Here is a 14,569-nt window from a genome sequence, read left to right as displayed (position 1 = left end):
AAATGGCATCTCATTGCTTCTGCTGTATTCTGCTTCTGCTGTATTCTACAGCTTCTGCTGTATTAGTCACTAAGCTAGTCACAAAACCCAGCCCACACTCAATGGGCTGACTACCTCAGAAGCCATGCATAGAACTATAATCAAAGTCCACTAAGGATGAACAAAGTGCGTGGGTCCCCAATAGCACTGTTAAGTGCCTACTCCAGTCATAGCCTGCCTCCCTATTTTCCTTATAATGTGAAAGGGGGAAAGTAGCTCAAAATAAGATACAGCTCCACAGCCACCAGAATAGATAAAAAGAGTGACATCAAATGTTAGTGAGAATGGGGGGTATGAAATAGTGTAATCACTTTGGGAAAAGGTCTAGGAAAACTAGATATATACATATGCCTATGACCCAGTATTTCCAATCTTAGATATTTATCCAAAAGATACAAAAGATACGTCCACAAAAAGACTTGTGCAAGAATATTCATAACAGCTTTATTCAAAATAGGCTCAAACTGTGAAAAAAAACCCACAAATGTTCATCAAACAGGTAAATAGATAAATTGTTATATTTGTTTCATGGAATACTAATCAGCTTTTCAAAGGAATGAAACATTGATACACACAAAATGGGTTAATTTCAAAAACATTATGCTTAGTAAACGAAGCCTTACACAAAAGAGCACATCCTGTACAATTCTATTTATGTGTAATTCTAGAACAGGAAAAACTATTCCATGGTAGAAAAAAATCAGAGCAGTTGTTTTGCCTCTTGGGGTCTTGTAAGAGTGGGGATAAAATGAAAAGGGGTATGAGAGAACTTTCTGGGCTGATAGTAATAGCCTGTATCTTCGACAGGGATTTGTATTACACAAGTGTTTGCATTTGTCAAAACATACTGAATAGTACAATTAAGATTTGGGCATTTTATCAAATTTAAATTTATGAGAACAAGAACTTTAAACAAATATTGAATTCTAGGTAATGATATTATGCTAAAGTATTAAGGGTGAAATGTGCTAATGCCTGCAACTTTACATTGAAAGGCATAAAAAAAAAGGATAGCTACGTGGGTAGGTAAAGTGATAAAGTATAATCATAAAGTAAAGTAATGTCAATTTAGGTGGCTGGCATACAGGTGTTCACTGTATAATTCAGGTATTTTGTTTTTATGTTTGAAAATGTTCATAAGTTACAGGAAACAAAACCTACGTATTTAAGCCACTGTTCATTAGGTTTTCAATTATGTCTTATCCACATATTCCTTCCTTACACTGATACCAAAACAAGGATTTTCCATAACGTGAATGAATGACACTGGCCCTAATACTTATTCATTTAATAAACATTTACTAGGTACCTACCATGTGCTGGACCTTGTGCTCTTGATGGAGGTATAATCTTGTGAGGAAAAAAGTCCCTGCTGTGGTGAATCTTATAATCCAACAGAGAAGATGACAAACATATACTATCACACCAATAAACATGTAACTACTGTGATCACAGCAGTTACGAAGGAACCATACTGGGGCTCTAAGTCCATTGACAAGGGGACCTGACCTGTAGTGGGGTGGGGTAATCAGGTAAGACATCCTGGGAGAAATGTGCATGACAGGTAGAGTTAATAAGGTGAAGAACAGTAGCAGCACGGACAAATTAGCTGAGATAAAAGGAAGTGAAAGGAGGTTCTGTGGCCAAAGCACCAACAGAAAGAAGAGAGAGTCCAACCTACTGGCAGGTCCTGGAAGAGTCTACTTTCCACTGGCTTTTGATCCTATCTCTAACTTTACCCAAGACCTTCTATGCATGCTATTAAAGTAACTGTAGGTGCTCTAGTCTCACAATAAGCAATCAGACCAGGCAGGAGCTTCTTTAATAACGGTTACTATGTACTTAATAAACCAAAATGGCTATTCAGAGCCACTTTGTTTTTTTGTTTTAAGTAAACTCTACCCCCAACACAGGGCTCTAACTCACGACCCCAAGATCAAGAGTCACGTAAGTGACTCAAAGCCACTTCATATTCCCTTTTGTAATAAGGACCCAAGCCAGGGAATGGCAGGGAGGTGAGATGTAGCAGCTTCCATCTCACTCCTTTGACACTCAAACCAAAGTTTCTACCAAGGAACCTCTTAAAGCTTTTTTTTTTCCCCCTAGGAAAGGAGAATAAGATGGGATGCTTGGCAGGACTTTATGTGTATAAAATTTCTCATTTTTCTTGAAAATCTAATATAGCTTCCAGTTATAAATTTAAAGCTGTAGTTCCAGGGCACCTAGGTGGCTCAGTCAGTTGAGTGTTCAACTCTTGATTTTGGCTCAGGTCATGATCGTACAGTTTGTGAGATGGAGCCTTGTGTTGGATTCTGCACTGTTAGCTGCTTGGGATTCTCTCTCTCCCTCTCTCTCTGCCTTTCCCCCACTTGTGCTCTCACACATCTCTCTCAAAATAATCTTAAAAAAAAAAGTTCTAGTTGCTACTTACTACAGAAAAGCCACAGGCTCAAAGTGACTGAAGAAGTCATCCCTCTTCTACAGCTGGGTACCTCTGGACAGTCCAAGCCAGGCACCGGCCTCAGTGAGCACTGAACTCACCCCAACTGGCTACTGTGGACACAGAGGGGCCTCCAGAGGTATCCCACACACCTTACTTTGTTTCTTCTGCTTTTACTTTTCATAGTATTAAATACTACTTATTGGGCATCTACTCCATGCCTGTGCTTTACATTGTCCCTCTTGATCCCCAATCCCTGCAAGGTGGTATCATGAACTTCATTTTACAATTTAGTAAGGCTCAGGGGAGAGTATCAGTCAGGAATCTTTCTTCTGCCAAAATAGCCCAGCTCTCCAAAACGGTTTAAGCAAAAAGGGTACTTGCCATCTCACATAACCAAAATATATTAATAGTAGTAAAGGCACAACTCAATCCAGGACCCATTTCTGCCTCTCAAGTCTACACCCCTTCTTGGAGGTGGTAAGGACGATTGCTAGGATAACTGAACATTCTATAACTGCTCCTTTCCATGTGTCATCATATTTCACTGCTTCTTTTTGGGTTGCCTACCCATCCCCAAACCACTCATTTGGGCTGAACAAGGATATCCACCAACTGTTTTAGACAAAAGTCTAGGATCCAACTCTGAAGTCTGACAAGGGGTCTGAGAATTGAGGAAAGGATGAATGGCCATAAAGCAACTACTGCTCAGACTAAGTAACTATACAACACCACTTTCTTTCACATTGGGCAACCCTCTGTGACCATTTGACCTCACCCTTGTACTTGCTGCCTTTCATATAAAGTCCTTCCCATACTTCTGGTTTTAGCCTGGTTACCTTATCAGTCTGAGCTAAATCTCAGGCTTCATTCTCTCTTGAGAATAAGCAAGAGTCCACAAAAACACTAAATAGATTCCTTGACAATCCAAGAATGGGGCAGTAAAATAAGCAGGTGACTCCAGACCAGGGCATCCAGCCAGGGGAGTAAATTAGAACTGAAAGGCACTCTGCTCACAAAGCCTCTGTCATAGCGCAGGACTGTTACCCAAAGAAAGGGACATCTTTATTTTTAATTTATAGTAATGCATCCCATGGTCTTTAATCTTTTAGCTCACAGTCAATTCTACTTTAGGTAATTTCCATTCCATCTTTCCCTCCAATTGTCTCCCTTCTTCCCTCTTTCTGTCTCTTCAAGTAAGATCCATTCCAGGATGTCCTTCTCTCACCTCTTAGCTTTTAGGATTCCCTAACTCTCCTTCATAGGATAGACACAGCAAGTTGTCAGGAGGGAGAAAGGCAGGAAGAGGACCGTCAGTTATCTTTATGCCAACTTAATCCTTGGAAGCCACAAGGAGTAACTGCAATCTAGCTATAAAATCATAAAGAGCCCATTAATTATGGTCTCTGACAGGCCACTTACACTTTTTTAAAAATAAAGAGTAAGAATGGAAAACATATGAAAGGGATTGGCTCTGTGTGACAGTAAGTACTACCACTCAAAAGCACCACTGTGCCATGTCTATTGTGTGCATGGCTTTCGGTGTTAGAAACATGCTTTCATTTCTTTATTCAAAAAATATTTTCTCAGAGCCTGAAAGCTTCTGTTGAGGCTGCTCATCTCTCTAAAACCTTCTTTATACCCAGATATTTGCATGGCTGACTCCTAAGCATCTTTCAAACATATATACACTCTGGGTTGTTCTACATTCCTCCAATGAAGAAGCCCAAAACTCAGGGGTAGCTTGTAGTTTTCCAGTACATTAGGTACCTTTCAGTCTTCATGTTCTGCCAGGGTCTGGGAAGATATTAGGTTGAACCATATGAAACTGCCTTTATATAAAAATGAAAATGTTATATTTTTCAGAAAAAGAAAAGTTTCATTCAACCAAAATATGTGCTGCTAGCAATAACTGCTTTCCCAAAATGATAAATTTTTCCAAATACTAAATTACATATTAATAAAATTCAGCATTGTTAACATTTATTCAAATCCTTCAATTACTGTTCTCTTTTGGAGAATGTTCTGTTTCTTAGACTTCCAAATGATGAAAAAGGTGGTAATCTGTTGAAAAAAGGTCAGGTGAGTGTGATGGATATGACAAAAGTTCTTGGCCCAATTCAGTTATTCCCTATGGTGGTCCGCAATTTCAGTGGTCAAATGTTGTCATGGAAAAGTATAGGTCCATGTCTGTTAACCAATGCAGAGTGCTTTTAAATCCATTTTTATACATAATTTCAACTTCTTGACAGTAAGATGCTACTGTTAGTTTTGCCTGGGCTAAAAGTAATAAATACTCTCTTTGCAGACCACCATCATTACTAGAACCTTCATTTTGGTTGCAGCGATAGTTTTAACACGTTTGGGAACTTCATCAACGTCCAACCATTGTCCAGACCACTTTCATTTTTTGTCAAAGCTTATGATCCTCTCCAGAATAGGTCTCTGCTCTTTCAAATCCTAAGGTATGAGCACATCTCTAATCATCTCCATATATGATCATCCATCAGTTGGTGTGGTACCTACCCATTTGTCCAACTTTTTCACCTTTCCTATTGCAGCCAGATGTCGAGAAATTGTTGTAGCAGAAACTCCTAAGTCTGCTGCAAGGCCTCGAATTGCCATTTTGGGGTTAGCTTCCACCATGGCTCTCAATTGATCTTCATTTAAAACAGATTTGGGTCTCCCTCGAGGCTCATTTTTCAGACTCAGATCCCCAGAACGAAATTTTTCAAACCACCACCGGATAGTCCTTTCACTAACAGAGCCTTCTCCAAAGACAGAATTGATGTTTCTACTTGCTGTGGCTGCACTATGTCCTAGTTTAAATTCATATAAAAACAGTATTCGCAAATCTTTCAAAGATATGGTACAGTCCACTTCTGTGGAAGAAATAAACAATAAAAACTCAGCCATCAAAGAAAACTGAAGACCATAATATCATTACGAATACTAAACAACACACCTGAAAACAGACCTGATACCAACTTTACCAATCATGGCCAAGTTTCAACTAGTCAAATATCAGAAATTTCATCTGGAGAACACACGTTTTTTATCACTGTGTTCTGCTGCCATCAGTTTATATCAGGCAGATGACTTTACAGTAGGAATAAAATTTCCAGTAATTTTATACGCATTACCATAAAAGAAATGATTTTGAACTAAAATAGAAATTGTGCTTTTAAATCTAGGAACTCAATGCCACACAATTTTTTCTCTACTATCAAATTAAGATTTCAGATAAGTTTAATGCTTAGAAAAAAAATCTCCCATAATGGGCTGATAAATACCTGTTTCTTATGTTTTCTGACAGAAGTATTTTTAGGTGTTCCTCTTCCCTGTTTCACATGATCTGAATGCTACTTCACACATTCTTTACACGTTCTAAATCCTTATTTACTACGGAATTTTTCTTCTTTCGCCTCTCTGCTTCACTTTCTTTGGCTTCATACTTAATTTTGGCGTAAATGAATATAAATAGTATTTTAGGTATATGAAAGAACTGTTTGCCTAAGTTCACATTTCCCCCTGGCAGTCATGTATTTAAATGGCACTAGGGTCCACTGCCCAGTGTACTTTTTAAAACTATAACCATAACATACATGTGACCTAAACCTACCAAAGGGTTAGAGAGAGAGAGAGAGAAAGGTTCAGCAGAATTCAAATCTGGGAATATCTTGTGGTAAGAAGGGGGAAGTTTTCCTTTTCAGCAGCTTTAATTCCCGCCCTTTATAAGTACATATTCCTCCAATACTAACTTTTCTGCCTTTTTCCTCCCCTATACTTCCAAGATGGCAAAGTGGAAAGGGAAAAGGTTTCTATTCCTTTCTACCCTCACTTAAGTTCTAAACTATTTCAAATAAGTCAATAATCTATTAAAAAAGCAGAAAAAAATTCTGACCTCAACCATAAAACAAAAGCACCCCATATATTTAACTATATGATAAATATTAGGAAAGTGGGTAACTGTATTTTAGTCCCTAATACACTGAAAGCAATTACCCTATTGTTCATAAATGGAACAGGAATAGGGGAGAAAGGTTTTCCATCAATATAGTAGATTTAATAAATGCAAGAAGCATAACATCCCACTTCAGACATACTAATTGAGATATAACCAAAAAACAAAACTTGTTTTAATACAGAGCTAAATCCAAAAGCAATAGAGAATTTCCCAAATGCAAAAAAGTGGGAAACATTAAAAGAGCACAGTGGGGAAGGGACACATGAATAGAATTCATACTCTTCATCTCAGAACTATATACAAATAATGGAACAATCTAAAACAGACATTTTAAGATGTTAGAATATGACATTTTGAAACATGCCTTTAAAGTTCAAAGAGAAAACAAAGAAATAGATTTCATTCAGCAAGAACAGGCCATTGTGAAAGAAAAACCTCCCACATTATATTTAGTTGTCATATCTTGTTTCTTCCAATCTCTGACAATGCTACAGTCTTCCCTTATTTTTCATGATCATGACTCTTAAAGACTACTGATTGGTTTACTCTGTCAAATATATCTCATTTGGGTTTGGCTGATGACTGGACTAAGGTTATACATTTTGGCAAGAGTACACAGAAATGATGAATCCTTCCCAGTGCATCATATCATGGTTTCATGATATCAATATGTTTTATTATTGTGATGTTCACCTTGATCATTTATTAAGCGATTTATTAAGATAAATTTTAGCAGGTTTCATTCTGATAAATTTACTATCTTTCCCTTTGTGATTAATGAAGATATACTTTGGGGGACATTCTTTGAATCTATATGAATTTTACTTCTCAAATCTTCACTCACTAATTTTACAATCAATTGGTGGATCTTGTCTACAATAATTATTACTGTGTTTAGCTAATATTTCTTTTCTATTTTCCTCATATCTTACATCTTTCCACAGTTTTAATTGGAATTTTACTATAAGCGAGAATTGTTCATTTTCCCCATTTTTTAAATCTGTATCAGTATGGACTCATGGATATTTACATTACTCTATGAATTATAATCCAGTGATTTCATTATTTCTTTTGCTCAAATTGCTCCAGCTTCGGCCATTAGTCTTTCCGGTTGACTCCCATGTTTTTTCAACAATATCCCCCTGCCTTTTTAAAAGCATTTTGTTATTACCTGGCACACATCAAGGTGTCCCAGGCACCTTTAGTATTTTCTCTCAGTCCTAGAATCAACAACTTCTCCAAGGAGCCCTGGTTCCTTTTATTTGAGGAAATAAAATATTTACTTAGAAATAAAAAACTGGATCCTAGGTTTATTCATTACTATTGGGGTGTCATACCTTTTGGTCACTCTCAGTGGACATTGGTAGGAAACATGCATAACAACCCACACATATATTGATATTTCAGATACCAAACCAAACCCAAACCAACAGAGTTCATTTTAGCCTTCTCTTTTCTTTATTTATGAGAACCCAGTTCTTGTTATTTAAAACATTTACCTATTTGTTCAGTTTGAGTACACACATAAGGCAGTTTCAGAATTGCTGATCTATGTCCCTGTGAGAAATACATTTACTGACTAGATTACAGCATTAATGTGCAGTTCTTTTTAACATTACAGTATCCAGTGAAGATGTTATTTTCGAAAAAAACTTGGAATAAAGCTCTTTTCTTCCTCCATCCCCTTTAATGTCACTCCTTCCTCATTCCTGATACCTAGTTCCCATCACCCCACTTTTTTGCACCCCTTTCCCACCTACCCCCTATAGGTTACCAATCACTTTAGTTTCAGTTTATCCTCCCAGTACAGATTCTATACAAATGAGCAGATGTGTATGTACTGTCTTATTATCTCCTTCTTTCTTACACAAAAGAATAGTATACTATGGATACTCCTGCGCTTTGCTTTTGTCACTTAACAGCATATTATCCTGGCAACACTCCGTATCAATTGATATAGATCATTCTCATTCTTTTTTTACAGCTCCATTATTCCACTGCATGGACATACCATAGTTTAATCACTTTGCTATGTATGGGCATTTAGACTGTTTCCAACATTTTGCAATTACATTACACTACTTTGATGCAGTGAATATCTTGTATGTATGCATTTTTATATTGTTGGAGGTGTATCTTCATGGTAAAATCCCAGAAATGGTCAAAAAATTAACAAATACATATTTTTAGGTATTACCAAATTTCCCTTCCAAAGGATTGTAACAATTCACATTCTCAACAGCAATGTATAGGAGTATCCATATCTTCACAGCTTCACCAACGAAGTATATGGTCATATTTTAAAATTTTTGTCATTGATAGGTATTATTTTAATTTGCATTTCTCTAATTATGAGTGAATTTGAACTTTTTTCATATACTTTAGGCCATTACTATGTCTTACTTTTTTGAGTTGTCTCTTCATGTCTGATTCACATTTTTACAACCGGTTTTTGGAACTCTGTCCCAAACTCAAATTTTTTGTTTTATTTCAAAACCTTAAATCTCACAACCACTGTTTATTACCAAGGTGAACTCTGATCTTCACAATGGGCTTATCAATAGGATTTCTGGTAGGAAGTATGGGTACCAGAGCCTCCAAACTTTTTGGATTTGCTGCGATGGGGATCCACTACCACCAGCAGGGTGCAGTCATACTGGATAGGGATGTCTGTGAGCTCCTTCTTGGAAGCCTCATCTACATATTTCTAGTAATAAGTACACCAGGGCTTTGGAGCTGGTACTGGTGAACTGTGCAAACCTGGACCACGTAACTACCACTGTTCATGCAGACTCAGACATCCACCCCAGGAAATCATTCCTTGCCCAGAAGCACAACAGGTTCAAGTAGCTTGTACTGTAGTGTGCACTGATGGATCATCTCCAGGGACTGTCCATTCACCTGGATAAGGCCATTGCCCTGTTTGCAATGCACCAGGATGTGCACTGGCCACCTTCCTGTGTCCAAGGACCTGCATGGACTGTAGAGGGCCCTTGGACTACATAGCTACCAGTGGGGCAAGAGCTCCTCACTGCCTGGCACTGCAACCTGAAAAGCTTTTGTCCCTCAAACTTTAAAAGCTATTTAAATATAAAAAGTATTGTCCTTTTTATGGGTATATATTATGAATATTTTCCCCCAGTTTCTCTTTGAAAAACTTTTATTTACGGGATTTTTTTTTGTTATGCAAGAATTTAACAGTGAAATTTATCAACCTTTTCTTTTAATGCTTCTGGATTTTAAGTCACAGTTAGCAAGCCTACATACCAACTATAGAGGAATTAACTTATGTTAATGGTAGATAATAATGGCTCTTTTAATAATAGTGCAGGGACAACTGGGTAGCCATTTGGGAAATGCTAAAAGTGGATCATTCATTGTTCCATGAAAAAAAGTAGATCATTTCCAAAAAAAGCTTCCAAAAACTTTCCAAACTTCAGCAAAGTTGTCAGATACAAGAATAAAAATCAACTCTGTTTTTATACACCAGGGATGAATAACTTCAAGAGAAAACTAAAAAAGCAATTCTAATAAAATACTTAGGAATGAATCTAACCAAGGACTTAAGATTTTATGCTGAACACACTGCTGAAAGAAATCAAGCAAGATCTAAATAAATGAAAAGACAATCATACTCATAGATAGGAAGACTTAACATCATTAAGATGTCAGTATTACCCAAGCAATCTACAAATTCACTATAATCCCCATCAAAAGTCCAACAGCCTTTTTGGCAGAAATGGAAAAGCAGATCCTTATTTTTATATAGAATCACAAGGGGCCCTGAATAACCAAAATAATCTTGTAAAGGAATAAAGTTGGAGAACCCACACTTCCCAACTTTGAAACTAACTACAAAGCCACAATAATTAAAACAATATGGGCATAAGAACAAACATAAAGAACAATGGACTAGAAAGAAACCCTCACACATATGGTCAACTGATTTTCGACAAGGGTATCAAGACCATTTAGTGGGAAAGGATGGTTTTTCAACAAATAGTACTGGGAAAACTGTATATCCACATGCAAAAGAATGAAGTTGGACCCTAACCCAGACCTTATACAAAAATTAATTCAAAAATGGATCAAAGACCTAAATGTAAAAACTAAAATTACAAAAGTCTTTAAGAGAACATTGAGGAAAATCTTCATGGCACTGGATTTGACAACAGTTTAATGGATATGACAACAAAAGTAAAAACAGGTAAACTGGACTGCATCAAAATTTAAAACTTCTGGGCAAAAGACACAGTTAACAGTGAAAAGGCAACCCACAGAATAGAATATTTGCAAATCATGAATCTGATAAGGGGTAAATATCCAGAATATATAAAGAACTCCTACAACTCAAGAACAAAATACAAATAGCCTGATTAAAAAAAAATTGTTTTTAATGTTTATTTTTTTGAGACACAGAGAGAGTCAGAGCACAAGCAGGGGAGGAGGAGCAAAGAGAGGGAGACACAGAATCTGAAGCAGGCTCCAGGCTCTGAGCCGTCAGCACAGCTGATTCAACACGGGATTCAAACCCACAAACCACAAGACCGTGACCTGAGCCAAAGTCAGATGCTTAACCAACTGAGCCATCGAGGTGCCCCACAAATAGCCTGATTTTAAAATGAGCAAAGAGCACTAGAATAAATGTTTCTCAAACAAAAATATATACAAGGCCAACAAGGATTTGAAAAGATGGCCAACATCATTAATCATTAGGGAAATGCAAATCAAAACCACAATGAGGTATCAACTCACACCCAAAAGGACAGCTACTAACAAGAGAAAATAACAAGTGTTAGCAAAGATACAGAGAAACTGGAACACTTGGGCACAGCTGGTGGGAACAAAAAATGGTACAAGTCTCTATGGAAAACATTCATGTTGGTTTCTCAAAAAATTAAGAACAGAATTACCATATGATCCAATAATTCCATTTCTGGGAATATATCCAAAAGAACTGAATACAGAGTCTCAAAGAGGTATTTATATACCCACAATTACAGCATCATTATTCACAATGGCCAAAAGGTGGAAACAACCCAAGTGTCTATCAACCAATAAATGGATAAAGAAAATGTGGTAATTGCATACAATGGAATATTATTCAGCCTTAAAAAGAAAGGAAGTTCTGGGGTGCCTGGATGACTCAGTAGGTTGAGCGTCTGACTCTTGACTTTGGCTCAGGTCATGATCCTAGGGTCGTGGGATCGAGCCCCATGTCAGGATCCATGCTGAGTGTGGAGCCTGCTTAAGATTCTCTCTCTCCCTCTGCTCCTCCCCCCGCCCCAAACAACAGAAAAGAGAAAGGAGATTCTGATACATCCTACAACACAGATGAACCATGAACACATGATGCTAAGTGAAATAAACCAGTCACAAAAAGACAAAAATTGTGTGATTCTACTTAAATGACATACGTAGAATAGTCATATTCTTAGAGATGGAAGGTAGAATAGAGTTTAGTGGGGACAGGGGCGAGGGAAGAATGGGAGTTGTTGTTTAAGGCTATAGAGTTTCAGTTTTAGAAGATGAAAAAGTTCTGGAGATCAACAGTAAAAGAAGTGAAAGTACTTAATACTACTGAACTATATACTTAAAAATAGGATGGTAAATTTTATATTTTTTGTATGTTACCACAATTAACAATAAAAATAAAAAAATTAGGTAAGTTGGATCTCATTAAAATTAAGAATTTTGTGCATCAAAGGACACTTAAAAAAATGAAAAGACAACCTGCAGAATGGAAAAAAATACTTGCAAATCATACTTCTGACAAGGGATTAATACTGAAAATATATAAAGAGTTTCCAAAACTTAACAAACAACCAAAACAACCTAATTAAAAATGGGTAAAGGAGTTGAATAGACATTTCTCCAAAGAAGATATACAAATGGCCAATAAGAACCAGAAAAGATGCTTAACATTGCTAGTGTTTAGGGAAATGCATATCAAAACCCAGTAAGATAACAGTTCACACCTACTAGGATGATTATTTTTAAAAAAATTGGAAAATGACAAATGCTGGTACGAATATAGAAAAATTGGAACCCTCATGCATTGCTTGTGGGAATGTAAAATAGTGCAACCACTGTGGAAAAGAGTTTTACATTTCCTCAAAAGGTTAAACACAAAACTACTATATGACCCAGCAATTCCACTCCTAGGTATATATCCAAAAGAACTGAAATTAGGGATTCGAACACATATCTGTACACCAATGTTCATTACAACAACCCTACTGTCTATCAGATGAATGGATTAAAAAATGTAGTATGTACATAAAATGGTAATTATTCAGCCATAAAAAGTAATGAAATTTTCATATATGCTACAACATAGACAGGCCTTGAAAACATTATGCTTAGTAAAATAAGCCAAACACAGAAGGACAAATATTATATGATTCCAGTTATATATGAGATACCTGGAAAAAGCACATTTACAGAGACACAAAGGAGAGACTGCCAGGGATTTGGGGGAGGTGTGGTGGTGGAGTGGGGAGGAGGAGATTATTTAATGGGTACAGGGTTTATGTTGGGGATGATAAAAAAGTTTTTAGTATAAATAGCAATGATGACTACACAGAATTGTGAATGTTTTTAATTCCACTTAACTGTACACTTAAATGGTTAAAATGATAAATATTGTATGTATTTTACCACAATAAAAATGAGAAGAAGAAAAGGTCCATCTTTACCCTAGTAATTTGAAATACTACCTTTCTCATATACTAACTTTCCATATGAATTTGGGTCTAATTCTGCACTTTTTATTCTTTTCCACTGGTCTATTTGTCCCTGCCAATGCTACAATGTTTTAATTAATAAGGCTATTCAACCCTTATAGTTTTTTTTTTAAAGTTTCTCTTTTTAAGTGTTTTCCTGGCTAAAAGTAATATTGAAGAAGAAAACCAAAGCAGGAGGCATCACAATCCCAGACTTTAGCCTCTACTACAAAGCTATAATCAATCATCCAGACAGTATACTATTGGCACAAAAACAGACACACAGACCAATAGAATAGAGAACCCGGAACTGGACCCACAAATGTATGGCCAACTAATCTTTGACCAAGCAGGAAAGAGTATCCAGTGGAAAAAAAAGACTGTCTCTTCAACAAATGGTGCTGGGAGAACTGGAGAGCAACATGCCAAAGAATGAAACTAGACTACTTTCTTAACACGATACACAAAAATAAACTCAAAATGGATGAAGAAACTGAATGTAACACAGGAAACCATCAAAACCCTAGAAGAGAAAGCAGGCAACAACCTTTGACCTCAGCCACAGCAATTTCTTACTCAACACATCTCCAAAGGCAAGGGAATTAAAAGCAAAAATGAACTATTGGGACCTCATCAAGATAAAAAGTTTCTGCACTGCAAAGGAAACAATCAACAAAACTAAAAGGCAACCAACAGAATGAGAAAAGATATTTGTAAATGGCATATTGGATACAGTGCTAGAATTCAAAATCTATAAAGAACTCACCAAACTCCACACCCAAAAAACAAATAATCCAGTGAAGAAATGGGCAGAAGACATAAATAGACACTTTTCCAAAGAAAACATCCAGATGGGCAACAGATACATGAAACAATGCTCCACGCCACTCATCATCAGGGAAATACAAATCAAAGCCACATTGAGATACCACCTCACACCGGTCAGAATGGCTAAAATGAACAAATAAGGAGACTATAGATGCTGGTGTGGATGTGGAGAAACAGGAACCCTGTGGCACTATTGGTGGGAATGTAAACTGGTGCAGCCACTCTGGAAAACAGTGTGGAAGTTCCTCAAAAAATTAAAGATACAATTACCCTATGACCCAGCAATAGCACTGCTAGGAATTTACCCAAGGGATACAGGAGTGCTGATGCATAGGGGCACACATACCCCAATGTTTATGGCAGCGCTTTCAACAATAGCTAAATTATGGAAAGAGTCTAAATGTCCATCAACTGATGAATGGATGAAGATGTGGTTTATAAATACAATGGACTACTACTTGGCAATGAGAAAGAATGAAATCCTGCCATTGGCAGCAACATGGATGGAACACTGGTGGGTATTATGCTATGTGAAATAAGTCTGTCAGAGAAAGACAGATACCATATGTT

At 36.9% G+C, this 14,569-nt stretch overlaps 1 pseudogene; it reads right to left on the bottom strand.

Moving 5' to 3' along the window:
* Positions 1 to 261: 261 nt before the first annotated feature.
* LOC125152806 (40S ribosomal protein S16-like) lies at positions 262 to 9,450 on the bottom strand (annotated as a pseudogene).
* Between the last annotated feature and the right edge of the window lie 5,119 nt (positions 9,451 to 14,569).

The sequence above is a fragment of the Prionailurus viverrinus genome, chromosome E2, assembly GCF_022837055.1.
Source record: "Prionailurus viverrinus isolate Anna chromosome E2, UM_Priviv_1.0, whole genome shotgun sequence".
In the NCBI taxonomy this organism is placed as follows: Eukaryota; Metazoa; Chordata; class Mammalia; order Carnivora; family Felidae; genus Prionailurus; species Prionailurus viverrinus.
Note: the sequence above shows the minus strand (reverse complement) of the source record. Positions and strands in the feature narration are given on the sequence as shown.